Consider the following 19,425-nt stretch of genomic DNA (forward strand, 5'->3'; position numbering starts at 1 on the left):
GTTTTTAAAAGGCCATAATGGGGGGGGGAAACGGTGCGTAAAGCACTCAGAATGAGAGGCAATCCAATAAAAAATAAAATATTGCGGCCAGAGGTTCGGTTGTCACAATATATCAATGGCAATATTATTCTTGTCCCCTTCAAAACTTTGAGCTCCCTCCCCTCTGGCTCCCTCTTGGAATAATTCCTACCCCGGGGTTTCTCCTCTCTCCTATTCCCCGCTCCTTCCGTCCATTTTTATCGTCTTTTGTTTCAAGAACAATACAAGTTTAGGTTCTCTTTCTCTTCCCCTGATCCCCTGTATGGCTATTTTCTCTACTTTTTTACCTATGTAACTCTCGTCTCTCCTACAAGTAATGTAAACGCAAATTAGATACAAACATGTGCGTACCTGTTATACCAGGAGTTACTGATGACTTCATCCTGTTTTGTAAGATTACAAGTTACCTTTACGTTCAGTGTCATGAAAACTGGTCAATAGCGGATTATGCATCGTTCAGGTTATGATCCCATGTAGGTACCTCCAATACCTTGCACCACAATGTCCATGACAAAACCAAACTTTATGGGCTTGGTGATTTATAGCTCACTTTGTTCTTGAAGTGGAGTTTATTGTTTAGAGACTTGTCGATAATGTTTTCAGCGTTCAATCATCGCTCAGACGTACCTGTAGCTACCACAATTATAATTATTTGACGCTTGACGTCATAGTTGATAATGATAACAACAGGGCCATATTTATGAAGTTAATGACACTTTTGAACTCAAAATCGAAGTCCTTTTAAAAGTGATTCTGGACGTTTTTGAATCAACTGATCCAATCCAATTGGTTTGTAAGTTTCCATATAAATACTCACTCTGTCCCGACACCCCAAAAACCTTTCCTTAATCATTTTGATATGAACAAATTCCATGACACAAGCTGAAGCCCTTTCATTTCAATATTTCCAATAAACAAGCCCCCCTCTCCGTTTTTCCAGCGACATAATTAAATCGAACATATTCCCCAAGTTCTGCAAGTTCAAGGTCTTCTCTTACATAAATAATCATTACGCTCATAATGGGTATGGGTATTCCTTGTTTTCATATGATGTGGGGTTTCCTCTATACAAACAACTGCAGCAACGCAGCCCAGTACGAAAGCTCGAGAATCCAAGGTACAGCATTATGAATAATGCAGGTGCATGTTTCTGTGGAACGTACGTATTGTGGTGAAAGCGGAATAACGAAAGAAAAACGAGTGTGGCTTGATATTGATATAACCTAATTTAAGGTATTTCCAATAAACAAGCCCCCCTCTCCGTTTTTCCAGCGACATAATTAAATCGAACATATTCCCCAAGTTCTGCAAGTTCAAGGTCTTTGCAATATTATTTTGTCTTTACCACCTACAAAACAGTCGCAGTAGAAACTTGACTACCACACGCCACGTCACGTCACGTCACATTTTTTTGCAATATTATTTTGTCTTTACCACCTACAAAACAGTCGCAGTAGAAACTTGACTATACCACACGTCACGTCACGTCACGTCGCGTTGGTCGCTTAGACAGCTATACACATATGAATATACCTACTCCAATATCTAGGTATATCCGAACCTATATCTGAAAATGATTTATTCCTTTTTTCCTGAAGAAAAAAAAAAAAAAAAAAAAAAAAAAAAAAAAGGGGGCCTTCTTCCTAAATAGGTCTCCCTCTCTTTCTCTTCCCCTGATCCCCTGTATGGCTATTTTCTCTACTTTTTTACCTAGATGTAACTCTCGTCTCTCCTACCAGTAATGTAAACGCAAATTAGATACATGTGCGTACCTGTTATACCAGGAGTTACTGATGACTTCATCCTGTTTTGTAAGATTACAAGTTACCTTTACGTTCAGTGTCATGAAAACTGGTCAATAGCGGATTATGCATCGTTCAGGTTATGATCCCATGTAGGTACCTCCAATACCTTGCACCACAATGTCCATGACAAAACCAAACTTTATGGGCTTGGTGATTTATAGCTCACTTTGTTCTTGAAGTGGAGTTTATTGTTTAGAGACTTGTCGATAATGTTTTCAGCGTTCAATCATCGCTCAGACGTACCTGTAGCTACCACAATTATAATTATTTGACGCTTGACGTCATAGTTGATAATGATAACAACAGGGCCATATTTATGAAGTTAATGACACTTTTGAACTCAAAATCGAAGTCCTTTTAAAAGTGATTCTGGACGTTTTTGAATCAACTGATCCAAACCAATTGTAAGTTTCCATATAAATACTCACTCTGTCCCGACACCCCAAAAACCTTTCCTTAATCATTTTGATATGAACAAATTCCATGACACTCCAATTGGTTTGTAAGTTTCCATATAAATACTCACTCTGTCCCGACACCCCAAAAACCTTTCCTTAATCATTTTGATATGAACAAATTCCATGACACGCATATTAGTAGGTGTTCATGGATACCTAGGTGCCTACAAAATATCTCAAATGCCCAAAAGTACACTCCACTGAAGAGCAAAAAGTCGCTCTTGACAGTGATTGTTCACAAGGTAGCGACATTCCCAAGCATTATAATGTCACAATATTAATTTCCATGTTTATACACGTGTAAGGTACCCCATGTATTAGTAATGTTGTTATCAGTATCATCAACTGTATCATATACACCGATATTCATAATACAAACGTATTAATGCATTAATCTTATCAAATTAGATCGGGTTATGAGTACGAAGAGACGTGAAGGGATCAGGGGATGAAATTGGAGTATGCTTTAAAGCTCCATGTCAACGACCTGTGATGATAGCAAACGACGTCTGAGCCTATAAAAAAATGCTACTTGTATCAGTAGTTGTAATAAATAGTACATGTTTACACGTTGTGGTTCCGTTTTGTCTTAGGGACTTAGGGGGTCATTTTTTTACCTGAATAATAATGATAAATAATTTATACAGATGAAAACGGACCAAGGAGCTAAGGCTTTACAATGACTGTGGTCAAATATTGTCATTTTAATTAATTTACGAAGGTCAAATGCCTCAAAAGTTCTGTTGTGAGACACTCTGAGAATGAGAACATAATTAAATTTTCTGACATTAATAAAATCTCTGTTATGCCTTGCACTTTCAAGAGCGCTAAAAATACATCCATACGTCACTTTGAAATAATTATTATTATTATTTTGCAATGAAATATGTTTGAAATTAATCAGACAGAAATTAATTTATCATTTTTACCTAATCTATTTCTTTCTCTCTCATCTGCATCTGAGTAATTTTAATAAATTCTCTTTCTACAGAGCTGAGTAGAATTCAAAATAGGGAAAGCACATCAAAAGTGTCCAGTTTTGGGACAGTTGATGTGCTCTTAGCTCTTATTAAACAGAGTTTTGAGGGAGGTATACGCTTTCAGATTATTTTAAACCACATGTCTTCCTCTTTGTATTGTCTACGCCTGAAACAATACTCTCATCCTGGCAGTATAACAAAAGATATAATAGGATTCTATTTCAGGGTGGAATTACCTACTAAAGATTTAAAAAGAGATGAGGTGATAGCAACTGTGGGTATTCCCATTTCACAATACTGCTCCATAGTAGGTACATGGTACATACTAATACTAAATGGCAGACGTTCGAACTGTAAATAATATGCTGGGGTTTCCCCCCAAAGAGTGGCAAAATGAGGCTTGAAGCAGCATACGAGTTTTATACTAAAATAATTTTCCAGATCTCGAGGTCACTTCTTTCAGCTTTGGCTACGACATTAAGAAGGTAGACAAGATGGGTAAGATATAAGGATTGTGATTTTACATTTACAAAGGTAACTTTCATCTGTTGAGGAAACCACCGAAACAATATCCCTCAGGCTTCATTTCCACATGTTTATGGTTTTATTTTGATGAATTCCACGATGTACGATCACTTAGTAACATATGCATATCTACTAACATACGAGTAGTAGTAATAATGTAGATAAGATCCCGAGTACCATATGTATCTAGTAACTATGAACTTGTGTATGATATAACTGACGGAATTATATCGCGATAAAGAGTTGGACTTGGATAATTACTTGAATTGCATCGAGAATCTAAATGCACCACTTGTACAGGTCATAGGGAGAAAGGAACCTAATACAATCCACCCTAGGTTAAAGTTAACCTTGGACTCCGTAGCCCTGTTGTACCCTAAGCCGAAGCCGTGGTGTAACCTAGGTAGTAGGTATCCTATATCAAACGGCAAGACGACATGATAAACGAGAGAGCCTCGTAATTAAACAGAGTTTTGAGGGAGCTATACGCTTTCAGATTATTTTAAACCACATGTCTTCCTCTTTGGATTGTCTACGCCTGAAACAATACTCTCATCCTGGCAGTATAACAAAAGATATAATAGGATTCTATTTCAGGGTGGAATTACCTACTAAAGATTTAAAAAGAGATGAGGTGATAGCAATTGTGGGTATTCCCATTTCACAATACTGCTCCATAGTACATACTAATACTAAATGGCAGACGTTCGAACTGTAAATAATATGCTGGGTTTTCCCCCCAAAGAGTGGCAGAATGAGGTTTGAAGCAGCATACGAGTTTTATACTAAAATAATTTTCCAAATCTCGAGGTCGCTTGTTTCAGCTTTGGCTACGACATTAAGAAGGTAGACAAGATGGGTAAGATAAAAGGATTGTGATTTTACATTCACATAGGTAACTTTCATCTGTTGAGGAAACCACCGAAACAATATCCCTCAGGCTTCATTTCCACATGTTTATGGTTTTATTTTGATGAATTCAGGTGCTTTATTTCAGAAACACCTGGTAACACCTGTTACAAAATCTCTTTAAACTAACGCGGTGGCGAGAGAAAAAAGCATGAAAAGAAAGTAAGATAATTCACGAAATATTTAATAATAAAATTAAATTAAAACAATATTTCATCACGCCTCTCCCTGTTTTTTTTTTTTTTTTTTTTTTTTTTTTTTTTTTTTTTTTAATGTAAAAAAAATATTCTCACCTCGTTTCTCAAATGAAGAATTTTATTGAAACTTGATCTTTTCAATAATGGATGTTGAATTCACGGGCCACAGTAAAGATAAGTGGAGGGTTAAAGTAGCTCTACTTTTTTCCTTCGCATTTTAATAAAACAGATAGAAAAAATATATTTAAAAAGTAGAGAATAAAGTGCCAACATTTTCGAAAATATAATTTCTTTCCTACCCCCCAAAATAAAACAATTTTAAAAAGAAATTTTTTACTAACCCACTTTTCTTATCATTAGAGCTTTTACCTTCCCTGTCTCTTTCTTCTCCTACCTCAATGAACATTGCATGATTATGAATTTTTAAAATTTATTTGAATAATAATTATTAAGTAGATGGGTATGAACAATTGTGCATTTACCACGTTTTTATTTCAGCGATCTCTTGGATATTTTGCACGCCTCGCCTTATGCAAAAGAGAGATATTGTTAAAAGAAAACACTTAACCCAACTTTACCCCTTAGTACATAGTACCTCGCAATTTATAAATTATTTATGCATGCTAAAAATATGTACATTTCCAGGTAGGTACATGCATAACTGCATTAATAGCTTTAAAGTTTTGTACTTCTCTAAGGAATATCTACAGCTGTCTAAACTATGTATTTTCATCTGCTTTACCATTTAGGTGACAGAGTTACGGATGGACGCAGCACAAAACCGAGAAGATTGGAGACAAGGTGTTTATTAGGCGTATGGTCAACAAGGCCCCAACTACGGATATGTAAGTACGTATAAATTTAGCACACCTTCAATTAATTCTGCAATCCTGATTGCTCTTTTAATCCTTATTATAAGTGTTTCATTTTGTTCGACCATGTTTCAATGAAACATTGTTTCATACGCCAGCTTTTCACGGTGTTTCATGCACCTCATTGTTGAGCTAGGCTAGGCGGCGTCAATGTTTCCGGCACTTCATTTACTGTTTCAGTTAGGGTGTTCAATTACTTCTGCAATCCTGATTGCTCTTTTAATCCTTATTATAAGTGTTTCATTTTGTTCGACCATGTTTCAATGAAACATAGTTTCATACGCCAGTGTTTCACGGTGTTTCATGTACCTCATTGTTGAGCTAGGCTAGGCGGCGTCAATGTTTCCGGCACTTCATTTACTGTTTCAGTTAGGGTGAAGATAATAATTGGATTTAAAAAGGTGAACTGAAGTAATGCGGGTATAGACATATGGACAGAGAAAGATAACAAATGAAAGCAAACATTTCTATGATCAGAACTGTTTATTCTTTAACTAACTTGTTATTTGAAGACATCTGTTTTCACAGCAAAGAACAAAGGCAAACTTGGTAGCATAACGCTTATCTGACCTGTCATAAATAACAATTGGAATTCAAGATGAGTTTAAGTTAAGCCAGAAGGCAGGGGAGGTCAACATTTGGGAAAAAGGAAGAGATAAGAGAGTGGTGAAAAATACAAATGGGAGAGGCTCTAACTCCAACACAATAGAAACAACCACACAACCATCGATATTACAGGGAAGTTGTGATTCTCTTTTTTGACACCTCATCTTGGAATAGCACCAGCAGCGTGATTGTTAATGTCGAAGAGATAAATGCCATTCTAATGTTAGAAAATTGGTTCTTCACAACAGCCTTCTGATACTCATTTCCATTTGACCCTATAAGCTATAACCTCTTCATCAAGAGATGATGCTACTGCTGAATAGGTCAAGGATGCAGGCCGAGATCTTCTTTTGTATAGGATATTTGTGGGGATCTTTAACAGGGATTTTATTCAAAGGCAGAGTACGTTAGCTTTCTTCTGTCATGGGTGTCTACCCTGTATTGCCCGATTTTTCAAAGAGATATAAAGTTTAAACTTTATTCATTTCTCTTCTTTCTCTACTGCCTCGATGAGGGTACCCTGGCCCTCTTATTCACCGCTTCTACCTTTGCTTTTGTTCCCAACTTCACATCAGCTCTATTGTAATCTTGTACGGAGAAAAAAAAACTAGGACTGCGGCCAGAGGCAGAGGGTTATTTAAAGGTCCTCAATGTTACTTCAAAATTTTCATTCATTTCGAGCATCAATTTTCAGGAACTTTTGTTTTCCAACCTTCACTCGGAATAATTTGTAGCGAAAATTGCAAAGTAGGATACATACTCGTATACCTCCATTAACCATTAGCTAAAGCAGAATAGGACAGATGGAGAGGATTTTTTAATTATGGCTAGCAAGTTTTTATTACAATTGTGTGTTTTCATGGGGATATAAATCTAGGAATAAATACAGGAACAAATTTACCTCTATGTACTCGTATGTCGTAGTGCAACAGTGATACATTATTCTCTTGTTTTTATATATTTTTTACTCTCTTTATGGGTAAAGTGTACTTACACTCTTTTGTAATGAATAATCTCTAACAAAACTGCGCCGTATATCATTTTTCATTCCTCAAACTCAAAAGGCCACGAGTTTGGGATATGTAAATATGAAGGTATAAGGATTAGATTAGCTAATATTCACATTCACATGACAAACAGATAAACTGCAAACAAAAAAAATGTCTTTTACACACATAGGTAATTTTCAATTTTGTTGCCTTTTACACATGTTCAAAATTCTTATAATATATGACTCGAAATTTGGTTGCCTTTTACACATGTTCAAAATTCTTATAATATATGACTCGAAATATACATATACAATTACCCCTTTAGGGTTAATTCATTTTGTGCACTATAATACCTATCACACAAGCCACCCAACTGTCCTTGTCTATCCTGTTATGAAAATTCCCCACAATCCTCTCCTCCTTCTTTCCCTTATCCATCTAACTTTCACCTCCCAATCCTCAGTCATTTTCTTCTGACCTTGCCTCTTCGGAGGCTATTTTGGGAAAAGGTTATTTACTTCGTTTCAAATTAGGTATCGACCGACCTATAAATACTATGTATTTATTTTTTGTGGTTTCTTCAAAGGAAATCTCGATCGACGGAATGATGGATGCTCACACACACACACACACACACACACACACACACACACACACACACACACACACACACACACACACACACACACACACACACACGGATTGTTGAAAACATGAACACAACCAAATTCTTGTCTTTCCTCTACCCTACATTGTCTCCTTCATGTTTCCTAGCCGACAAATTGAACAGGCTTGCTACGTTAGCAACCTATCATGTCGTACTTACACTACTTACCTCTATGTATCAAATTAATAGATACTAACCTATTTTATCAAAGCAATGCTGGTACAACTCACTGACTTCTTAGGGCAACCTGCTTAACTTTTACTCTCTGAAGATGTTGAGATGTTGGTGTACGACTGTACGTAGCAATAGCAAGATGTAATAAAAAGCTCCCCATTCAATTTAGATTGTTGAAAACATGAACACAACCAAATTCTTGTCTTTCCTCTACCCTATACTTTGTCTCCTTCATGTTTCCTAGCCGACAAATTGAACAGGCTTGCTACGTTAGCAACCTATCATGTCGTACTTACACTACTTACCTATACTTATGTATCAAGATAATAGATACTAACCTATTTTATCAAAGCTATGCTGGTACAACTCACTGACTTCTTAGGTCAACCTGCTCAACTTTTATTCTCTGAAGATGTTGGTGTACGTAGCAATAGCAAGATGTAATAAAAAGTTCCCCATTCAATTTCAGAAAGCTATAAATAATAATGGCATTATTGGGGGTTTTCCCATTTTAATGGTAATAATACACATGAGTTTTACATTTGCGTAAAACTGGTGCTGACATTTGAATAAATGACCGAACATAAATAAATTTGAATATAGCAAAATCCGCATACCTCCTACATCTTGGTGTTATAATGAACCTCAGGTTTCAAATCAACATTTTATCAAAGTCTGATGATCTCAAAATCAATCAAAGGCAAGTTATTTAAATCTTTTTAAATTATGCTTTATGTTCCTTCTTCCTCTCCCTTTTAATCGGCTTTCTTCTCTTCTTGAAACTTCTGTTTAGTCTCCAATCTCGAGCAGACTGGTTATATTTAAATCTTTTTGAAATCATTCTTTATGTTCCTTCTTCCTCTCCCTTTTAATCGGCTTTTTTCTCTTCTTGAAACTTCTGTTTAGTATCCAATCTCGAGCAGACTGGTCATAGCAAGTGAATTACATCACAACTTTTCGGAAACTTGCACTGCAACTCACAAGCAAATCTCACTGATACACGAGCAAAATATTGCATAAGCAAAACAAAGCATCACTGCAACTCACAAGCAAATCTCACTGATACACGAGCAAAATATTGCATAAGCAAAACAAAGCATCATTATATTTTTACATTGAATAAGATGAAAAATGTTGACAAAAGAAAAAGCAGGGAGGGAAAAAATGAGCTTATCATTAAAAATGAAGGGTGCACTGCAACTCACAAGCAAATCTCACTGATACACGAGCAAAATATTGCATAAGCAAAACAAAGCATCGTTATATTTTTACATTGAATAAGATGAAAAATGTTGACAAAAGAAAGAGCAGGGAGGGAAAAAATGAGCTTATCATTAAAAATGAAGGGGCATAATCCCCTCCATTGATTCAATATTTGGGATAAAAAGGAAAGGGGTTAGATATGTATGTTGTGTGTGACCGCCATCTTGGCCATGAGTCATATTTCCCGAAAAAATGTTGTTAACCCTCCTGTAAAAGTTCATTGTAGGGCCAGTGATATGATGTAGAGCTAGTAGGTATTTTGTTACAATAATGATATGTAATTATGCAACCATTTCTGTGTGTGTGTTTTTCCCTGCGTTCTTGTGTAATGTTCACTCGTTTGTAACTGAACACTTCCCAACCTCTCGACTAAGTGGCTTCCATTTTTATTATTTCGTAAAAATCAAGTTGCACATTATGTACCATTACATTACTGTTCGTTTTATTATTCTCATAATTTGTTGTCAGTGGAGACACGCAATACTTCACCAAATGTTCCTATTCCTAGCCATGTAACATGTAATCAGTAATCACACAAGGTGTGCAGTTGAACTTTGTCAGAAAATGGGCGATTTTATTACATCAAAATTGATTCGCAAATTGTTTTCTACATTAAAAAAAAACTAACATTTTTGAAAGTAATAAAAGATGTTTCATGCCCCTTTGTCTTGATAACATGCATAGAACACATGTTACATACACACATGCCTCATTTTCCCTGCACTTCCAGTTTTTCTTCGGCAAAAATAATAATTATTATGAAAGCTCTCAATCCTTTGAATGGGGAATATTTTTAATAACTAAAAAATACTGACATTGCAATATTTTCAGACAGCTTAATAGATATGCTCAGTGTATAGGATGATTGACTGCTTGACCGTAACCAAAATGAAAATTGGATGTCTTGGTCACCCTCATAACCCCGTATCTCGGATAAACTACCCTACCATGACAAAGAACTTGAGAAACAGCAGAGTTCCACTTTGATGAAACCCAAAACGATAACACACAGCAGAGAAACAGTTAAGAAAAACAGCAAACGTGATGCTGTGGCACTTGATTCGCTCCAACAGCAAAGCAAACATGTGAGCAGAGCATATTATTTGACTTTAATAAAACAAAGTTCAAGTAGTTTCTGCAGGTAGCGAAAAATTTTCTATGTACAGGGTGAAGCTCCATAACCGCCCTCCGTGCTCAGTGGTATAACTGGTCGAAAATGAGCTCAGCCAATACCATCACCAAATAATGGATAAATAATAATTAATAGGTAACATTATTTTGTGCAAGATCACAGTGGGAAATTTTTTGTACAGTACAGATTTTGGAAAGACAGTTTCAATGGTCTCCAATGTGACATTTATAACTTGAATATCTTTAAATGGGTTCTGAATATTACTGGTCTTAAAGATTCAGCAGAGACTTTCCACCATCTCCAAGTCACATAAGGAAATTGGTGGAGATGTCATCACCACACTAACAATGTACTGGACAAAGGAAACACTAGGAACAAAGGCCATTAGTTGATATTGAGTCACCCTGTATACACATCTTCAATGTACAATATTATTTCGTATCTACTTACCTACAGGAGTTACACGGAACTTTATGCACAAAGTAAGTTCAGAAACACTCACACACTGTATACCTATGTATTGTACACACACTCACGTACATCAATTTTCTGGAGTTGCTTTCCTTTTTTTTTATAGAAAAAGTTGTATTTTAGATTACTTCTGTCATTTTCATACTTGACGTTATGCAAAGTAAATTGCTGAATTTAGTATGAAACTGCTGACTCATGTGTAGAAGCCAAGGTTTCTGCTGTACAATGGGAACCATATGGTTTGTGTTCTGAATGGTATCTTCATGTTTTATGCTAGATACTCGGGGGTACTATTCATAGCAAGATAGATTATGTATATACCTATACCTTACTATGAATGGTAATGTGAAAGAAGATCGTTTGTAGTCTTGTATCTTGTACTGTTAGTGAGTGGTAAGGGTAAGGCGGACACTGTACTTTGTATGCACTGTACTTTGTAGTGCTGAATAAAGTGGAGCAAGATTTCAGCACCACTTTGAACACAAACCTTTATACTCTTTATAGTGTTTGTTCAAAAGTGTGTTTGGATCACTGAATATCTTTAATGTCTTTTTCACTGTACACACACGTAGTTCTTGCGGATCCAGAAACTTCTTTCAAAGTTCACAGACAATATAATATCCTCCTCTTTTTATTACTTTCCTATATCAAACCCTAAGCCGAAGCCGTGGTGTAACCTAGGTAGTAGGTATCCTATATCAAACGGCAAGACGACATGATAAACGAGAGAGCCTCGTAAAGCACAAAACTAACAAGAGAAAAAGAAACGGTAGAAGTTGTAAATAAAATAGAAATTCATTGAAGCATTTAAAACTTATGGCTTGAAACAGAGAAACATTCCGAAAGGGAACGAGAGCGTGGAAGGATAGGAAGACAAAGAGAAATCAGAGGGAGAGAGCAAGTAGTTTGTGCTGAAGGAAGTGAATCCTCTACCTCTACTATAAATCCAGTTAGGGGGGAAGTAAGTAATAAAAAGAGGAGGATATTATATTGTCTGTGAACTTTGAAAGAAGTTTCTGGATCCGCAAGAACTACGTGTGTGTACAGTGAAAAAGACATTAAAGATATTCAGTGATCCAAACACACTTTTGAACAAACACTATAAAGAGTATAAAGGTTTGTGTTCAAAGTGGTGCTGAAATCTTGCTCCACTTTATTCAGCACTACAAAGTACAGTGCATACAAAGTACAGTGTCCGCCTTACCCTTACCACTCACTAACAGTACAAGATACAAGACTACAAACGATCTTCTTTCACATTACCATTCATAGTAAGGTATAGGTATATACATAATCTATCTTGCTATGAATAGTACCCCCGAGTATCTAGCATAAAACATGAAGATACCATTCAGAACACAAACCATATGGTTCCCATTGTACAGCAGAAACCTTGGCTTCTACACATGAGTCAGCAGTTTCATACTAAATTCAGCAATTTACTTTGCATAACGTCAAGTATGAAAATGACAGAAGTAATCTAAAATACAACTTTTTCTATAAAAAAAAAAAGGAAAGCAACTCCAGAAAATTGATGTACGTGAGTGTGTGTACAATACATAGGTATACAGTGTGTGAGTGTTTCTGAACTTACTTTGTGCATAAAGTTCCGTGTAACTCCTGTAGGTAAGTAGATACGAAATAATATTGTACATTGAAGATGTGTATACAGGGTGACTCAATATCAACTAATGGCCTTTGTTCCTAGTGATTCCTTTGTCCAGTACATTGTTAGTGTGGTGATGACATCTCCACCAATTTCCTTATGTGACTTGGAGATGGTGGAAAGTCTCTGCTGAATCTTTAAGACCAGTAATATTCAGAACCCATTTAAAGATATTCAAGTTATAAATGTCACATTGGAGACCATTGAAACTGTCTTTCCAAAATCTGTACTGTACAAAAAAATTTCCCACTGTGATCTTGCACAAAATAATGTTACCTATTAATTATTATTTATCCATTGTTTGGTGATGGTATTGGCTGAGCTCATTTTCGACCAGTTACACCACTGAGCACGGAGGGCGGTTATGGAGCTTCACCCTGTACATAGAAAATTTTTCGCTACCTGCAGAAACTACTTGAACTTTGTTTTATTAAAGTCAAATAATATGCTCTGCTCACATGTTTGCTTTGCTGTTGGAGCGAATCAAGTGCCACAGCATCACGTTTGCTGTTTTTCTTAACTGTTTCTCTGCTGTGTGTTATCGTTTTGGGTTTCATCAAAGTGGAACTCTGCTGTTTCTCAAGTTCTTTGTCATGGTAGGGTAGTTTATCCGAGATACGGGGTTATGAGGGTGACCAAGACATCCAATTTTCATTTTGGTTACGGTCAAGCAGTCAATCATCCTATACACTGAGCATATCTATTAAGCTGTCTCTATCCACACACAGTTATTTTGTGGAAGATCGAGTCTATAGACGCCGCGCCGTCTATCGACTCCATCGATGTCGACTGAAACCGTACACTGCCTCGACAACATAGATTCACCTCGTCGATCGACGGCGTTGACTATGTGTGGACACAGCTTTTGAAAATAACAAACTTGTGGTGTTTTTTTTTAACTAAACTTTTGATAGCAAACACAACCGTTTCGTCGTGTGTGTTCAATACAAAACACATAATAATATGTAATTATGTATGTACAATTATTCCAGATAATTATACGATTTTTTGTCGAGGTATAAAATATTTATTTAAAATTTGGAATCTAATGAAACAGTGAAACCCCATTCTCCACCATCACAAAAATTATCGAGCACATAAATTCCAATTGGAAACTTCATCATAAAAATAATGCTTGCTTTTCAAAATGATCTCGCCTGCCTAATCAGATCATAAAATTTAATTGTTAACAAGGCTAGGGGGCAGTGGTGTGGTGCGGGTGTAATATTTCTCTATTAGTATTACAATCAGATGTGAATTTGTGAGTGCATTGAAGCGTTACTAGGAAGGTATGGACTGCATTAAATATCTGTTTGGTCTGTCGATTTTAACATTCGGAGACGATTTTTGAGCAGTACATGACTTTAGCGCTGTACCTTCTCTAATCTACGTTTCCTCCTGGATATGCTACGTTTCTGATTAGTTTTGTCTCATTAAAAAAGGTATGGACTGCACTAAATATCTGTTTGGTCTGTCGATTTTAACATTCGGAGACGATTTTTAAGCAGTACATGACTTTAGCGCTGTACCTTCTCTAATCTACGTTTCCTCCTGGATATGCTACGTTTCTGATTAGTTTTGTCTCATTAAATGCAATCCAGGCCATGGAAATAGTAAAAATAAATGCTCTTATTCACAATAGATGTTTCACGTTGGTGACCATAGATAGGTCTAAGGACTCATAGGACAATTTCGTAAGCTATTGTAGGTAGTAGGTACCTTGGTACCTAGGTATTACTTCCTTTACTTTCCATGTCATCTTCTCTCTCATCAAATCTTTCTCCTCCAGAAGTTGGAGACGTAGATCGCTAGGTATTACTTCCTTTACTTTCCATGTCATCTTCTCTCTCATCAAATCTTTCTCCTCCAGAAGTTGGAGACGTAGATCGCTTTCTCATTTGCCTCAAGAAGATGGGTGCACGTTATCTCCAGTAGACTACATATTAGTAGGTGTTCATGATACCTAGGTGCCTACAAAATATCTCAAATGCCCAAAAGTACACTCAACTGAAGAGCAAAAAGTCGCTCTTGACAGTGATTGTTCACAAGGTAGCGACATTCCCAAGCATTATAGGTAATGTCACAATATTAATTTCCATGTTTATACACGTGTAAGGTACCCCATGTATTAGTAATGTTGTTATCAATATTATCAACTGTATCGCTGTGAAGTGCAGTGACTGAAAACTTTGCGTCAATGTTTATTTTGGTATACAACAAAATGATAGTTCAAAACATTCGTTTTCTATCGGAAAGTTGGTAACTTGGACTTTCTAGAGTAGACAATAAGAATATTGAAATATCTGTTGTTAAAAAGAGCACAAACGAGAAGAAATGCACACCTAAAAGAAGCAAGGAAATAAAGAATTCAAAATCAGACACCAGACACAGAAATAGGGCATGACAGAAGTGCATTCAAAGCTTAGGAGCCCCTTCCACATGAGATTTCAGATTGCTATTGAATATGACAACATTATCCTCAGTGACAACGAGACAAGGAGAAAGAAAATGAATAACGAAGCAGACAAAAAAATAAAGACAGGGAACATTATTAAAATTTCTGATATTATTAAAATTTCTGTTATGCCTTGCACTTTCAAGAGCGCTAAAAATACATCCATACGTCAGTTTGAAATATTATGTTGCAATGAAATATGTTTGAAATTAATCAGACAGAAAATTAATTTATCATTTTTACCTAATCTATTTCTTTCTCTCTCATCTGAGTAATTTTAATAAATTCTCTTTCTACAGAGCTGAGTAGAATTCAAAATAGGGAAAGCACATCAAAAGTGTCCAGTTTTGGGATAAAGACAGATAAATTTCCAATAGAATTTTTTCCTCTCTATGACGAGAATCATGTTTTATTTCTCAAGAACTCACATAAGGAAAGAAGAATAAGAAAAAGAACGAGGAAGTATTAGAGACAGAGGAAGGTACAAAGAAGAAACAAGATGGGTAAGGCAAAAAAAAGAAGAATAAACTTCTTTCCTTAATAAGAAAAAGAACGAGGAAGTATTAGAGACAGAGGAAGGTACAAAGAAGAAACAAGATGGGTAAGGCAAAAAAAAGAAGAATAAACTAAAGACAGATAAATTTCCAATAGAATTTTTTCCTCTCTATGACGAGAATCATGTTTTATTTCTCAAGAACTCACATAAGGAAAGAAGAATAAGAAAAAGAACGAGGAAGTATTAGAGACAGAGGAAGGTACAAAGAAGAAACAAGATGGGTAAGGCAAAAAAAAGAAGAATAAACGAAGGAAAAGAAATCCTGGAAATAAAACATGACAGGAAAAAAATAAAAACTATGAAATATGGACATAAATTTTGGTGGAATGATAAAACCACACACAAGACAAGATATACCTCCCTCTACTTCCAAGAATAAACGAAGGAAAAGAAATCCTGGAAATAAAACATGACAGGAAAAAAAATAAAAACTATGAAATATGGACATAAATTTTGGTGGAATGATAAAACCACACACAAGACAAGATATACCTCCCTCTACTTCCCTTTTCTCCTTTCCCTCCCTCCCATTGTTGTGATCGTTGTTGAAAATAAGTATAGGAATACAAACGCTGTACAAATATTATGCTAGTGGGAAAAAAGGTTCGGGTTTGTTATCCTGAAATTCTAGATTTGTCCTAAAAACGGTTTACTTCTTTACGTGTTGGTTGTAATACTTTAAACTTTATCCGTGATAAGTACTTCTTACTGGATTGTAGGTACTTCTTACTGGATTGTATTTGGAATATTTGGATTTGGCAAGGAAAAGTGGAAATACAAACGTTGTACAAATATTATGCTAGTGGGAAAAAAGGTTCGGGTTTGTTATCCTGAAATTCTAGATTTGTCCTAAAAACGGTTTACTTCTTTACAGAAATACAAACGTTGTACAAATATTATGCTAGTGGGGAAAAAAGGTTCGGGTTTGTTATCCTGAAATTCTAGATTTGTCCTAAAAACGGTTTACTTCTTTACGTGTTGGTTGTAATACTTTATCCGTGATAAGTACTTCTTACTGGATTGTAGGTACTTCTTACTGGATTGTATTTGGAATATTTGGATTTGGCAAGGAAAAGTTGATATTACCGCCTCCATTGGGGATGTTGGCAATCATCGTTGCTATTTTATTTTGCACACTGTGACTCTGAACAATCTTCGTCTCCAATTTGCCCACATTTTCCTCGGCAAGGACGAGTGCTCGAGGGAAATTTATTGGATGTGTACTTCGACTGTTTCGAAGCGCGGTCTCCTTTTTCCTTTTTTTTTTCGCTCCGAAACGAAAATATCACGAAACCTCATCGTGAAATAAGAGACTAACAATGTGAGACATGCAACCTTTGGCAGACGCCGCCTCCATTGGGGATGTTGGCAATCATCGTTGCTATTTTATTTTGCACACTGTGACTCTGAACAATCTTCGTCTCCAATTTGCCCACCGCCTTCATTGGGGATGTTGGCAATCATCGTTGCTATTTTATTTTGCACACTGTGACTCTGAACAATCTTCGTCTCCAATTTGCCCACATTTTCCTCGGCAGGGACGAGTGCTCGAGGGAAATTTATTGGATGTGTACTTCGACTGTTTCGAAGCGCGGTCTCCTTTTTCCTTTTTTTTTTCGCTCCGAAACGAAAATATCACGAAACCTCATCGTGAAATAAGAGACTAACAATGTGAGACATGCAACCTTTGGCAGACCGCTCCGAAACGAAAATATCACGAAACCTCATCGTGAAATAAGAGACTAACAATGTGAGACATGCAACCTTTGGCAGACAGAATTTTAATTTCCCATACAGGGTGGTACGTGACGTGAGTATCTTTAGGATCTCAGGAATCATTTTCCAATTAAGTACGTTTAGATATTCCATATTGTCTAGAAATGTGGCAGGACAAAAGAGTTTTACAACAGATATTTTTCGATTTTCTTTGATCCTTTCAATAGATCAGTTGCGCTTACTTGGATGATGTTTCAAAGTCATAGAGCAGGAAAAATGAGGACCAACGGAATTTTTCTTTTCCTCTACGACTTATAGATACCGAGATAAATCGATCTAAAAAATACCGGTAAATCGTGAAGTTTGACGTCACGGCATACGCTCCCGTAGGCGATGACGTCATAATTCATGACTCCCGCTTCGTTTGTTTGTGCGCAAGCGTTTCTGCGCATTTTGACGTGAAATCTGACGTCACAACTCTTTGAAGATTTTCATTAGAACGGCAATTAAAAATTGCGAAATCTGACGTCACAACTCTTTGAACTTTTTCATTAGAACGGCAATTAAAAATTTCCGACCTTTTAAAGTTACTTTTTCGGAGTTTTGACCTCAGATTTGGATTTTTCACAACTTTTTACGTAGGAATGACTTTTATTAAAAATAATTTCCCAATTGTAACTCCTCCATTCGACCCATGTCCTTGTTCAAAGAAACAAATGGATATAGGTATCATCAGCTGTTGTATATGTATTTGGGAACAACTCATTAGCATATTAATTTGGGATCTCTTTATTTTAGTTAAATGCTTTGGTTACCTCCGTTATCCATCGGACTAAAATTCACTCAGTTACATAATATATACCATAGCAAATCCGTTACTTGATGTTGAGAATGTGTGAAATCATTGATATTGACGGTAGGTATTCAGTAACAGATAAAATATTATAACTAGAAAGAAGTTTATGTACACAGTGTACATACAGTACACCCCGTATGCCGTATGTACACCTCAAATAAAACAAGAGTAAGAGACGATATCATCATTCTGTCCCTCTCGCTTCATTTGTTTCACAGTATCAAACGCTTCTTTCTACTGCAACTGATGCGTTAACTGTGTACAAAACTGCAACAAAATAAAATATGATTTTGAAAACAACCAACTTCAACATTCCTGGTGGTTCGTTCAATGCACAACTCCAACAAATGCTTTACCTGCGTTTCCTGCGACTGTAAGTAACATATCTATAGCAGTCTTATGCAAAATGCATACAAAACGTAGTAGAAGAGTCCCTACAACCCAGCAGCCACAGTAAATTGTAAAGTTCTGTTTTCACGAACAAACTGCAATAAAATGACATTATTTCCAACTTCTAACCGTATTCTTTATGGTTTATGGGTATACTTACACTCGTTTGTAATGAATAATCTCTAACTGAACTGCCCCATATATCATTTTTCATTCCTCAAACTCAAAAGCCTACGAGTATGGAGTATGTAAATATGTATAAGGATTAGATTAGATAATATTCACATTCACATAATTGATTTATTCTTGTTTATTAAAGAATTTTCCGTCCTCAAGTATAGGTATTGATGGTGAAATTTTCCAATATGTACACAAAGTACCTACATTATCTGTGATATCAAAAAGTTTCAACATTCACACCACTTAACTTAAAGTAAAAGGGTGTTTTACGCTATCACCCTCAAACTTTATCCCGGTAATGTCCAGCAATCATGACAAAAGATTTGAGGAGAAAATGGTCTCATTTGTATTTCTGGACACGTGCCAACTTTAACATCACACTCAAATCAGAGTCCAATCACTCAAATAACTCTTCATGATGCATCACAGTTGACGAAATCGCAACCGGCGGGGGATGAAAATAATTTCGTCAATGGAAATAAAAGCTTCCAGACATGAACGTTAACGAACTCCACA

General features: G+C 36.1%; 1 long non-coding RNA gene across 1 annotated transcript; it reads left to right on the plus strand.

The window, feature by feature from the left end:
- The first annotated feature begins 13,011 nt into the window (after window positions 1–13,011).
- LOC113467071 lies at window positions 13,012–14,834 on the plus strand. The gene is made up of 3 exons (XR_003391273.1): window positions 13,012–14,045; window positions 14,199–14,479; window positions 14,569–14,834. It is a non-coding gene; the product is annotated as an uncharacterized LOC113467071 (long non-coding RNA).
- Window positions 14,835–19,425: the final 4,591 nt, after the last annotated feature.

Source organism: Diaphorina citri, unplaced genomic scaffold, assembly GCF_000475195.1.
Source record: "Diaphorina citri unplaced genomic scaffold, Diaci psyllid genome assembly version 1.1 scaffold395, whole genome shotgun sequence".
NCBI lineage: Eukaryota > Metazoa > Arthropoda > Insecta > Hemiptera > Psyllidae > Diaphorina > Diaphorina citri.